This window comes from Myotis myotis, unplaced genomic scaffold, assembly GCF_014108235.1.
Source record: "Myotis myotis isolate mMyoMyo1 unplaced genomic scaffold, mMyoMyo1.p scaffold_m19_p_24, whole genome shotgun sequence".
NCBI lineage: Eukaryota > Metazoa > Chordata > Mammalia > Chiroptera > Vespertilionidae > Myotis > Myotis myotis.
Window position 1 is genome coordinate 5030744 of NW_023416329.1, and position 1311 is coordinate 5032054.

The window sequence follows — 1311 nt, forward strand, 5'->3', positions numbered from 1 at the left end:
ACAGTGAAGGTTAAATATTATTTTGTAACTAGCGGCCTGGTGCACGAATTTATGCACCAGTGGGGTCCTTTGGCCTGGCCTGCAGGATCGGGCCAAACATCCCCCAAGGGGTCGCAGATTTTGAGAGGTCTCAGGCCAGGCCGAGGGGCCCTACCAGTGCATGATTGGGGTTGGGGAAGGACATGGGAGTTTGGTCAGCTGGGGAGGGACTATGGGAGGGCTCCAGGGCATATCCGGCCCATCTTGCTCAGACCCCAGCAGCAAGCTAACCTACTGGTCAAAGCGTCTGCCCCCCTAGTGGTCAGTGCATGTCATAGTGAGTGGTTGAGCGGCCTTAGCATATTATTAGCATATTATGCTTTGATTGGCTGAACGGACGACTAGACAACTGGACACTTAGCATATTGGGCTTTTATTATATAGGATATCTGCAAGATGCCCAGCAGAGGACCCAGGACACAACGAACACACTATAGGCAGCTGTAATTACTTTTACTTTGTCACTTACACACTCCTGCCGTGTGACTCAAAGTGTACTCCAGCAAGCTGTGCTTGAGACTAATGGACGGTAACACTCTGTTCTCCAACTTTAGACTGATTTTTCTCTAGGTTGCCTCACCATGGCCAGTATTTCTGGGTCTGTTCCGTGGAAGGCTCATGTCTCCTGTATTCTCCTGTAAGACTCTTCTTCCTTCAAACAACACCTCCTCCTGCTCCCACAGCCCTCTGCAGTAACGTGTAACTCAGTGAATAAACTGTTTGCAGGTCTCCCAGCTGGACGCCTGACCCGGAAGAGCCAGTGGAAGGCAGATGCGCCTCTTCACCCCGGGCCCAGCATCTAGCACCAAGGAGGCGCTCTGAGACGGGCATAGGTGCATAAATGATTTGCAGAAAACAAACCATCCTCCTGTGCCACTGCTCCCCCAGCAAAACCAACAGAAGGCTGAAGGGTGGAGATACCAACAGATCTGCAAGCTCAGTGGAGGGCTAGTTTACCCTCCACAGTTTAGCTTTTCCTCTTCTCATCTCATGCCTTCTCTAAACCATCTGACTTTCCCCTCGATTTTACAACAGGAAATGAAAACAGACAATCTCTCTCAAGCATTTTTTATTTCTGTCATTGGCGTTCTGGTTTGGTACACATGCGCTGTGGCTGTATCTCACACTCATCACGACACACTCCATAAATCAGCGCAAGATAAATCACCAGGCACGGTTTTGCTTCACCTGGTTGTCACACTGAAGTCTCTATTTCTAAGAGCACAAAAGATAGCAGTCCTTGAATCTACACATGAACAAGGACAGGGTGAG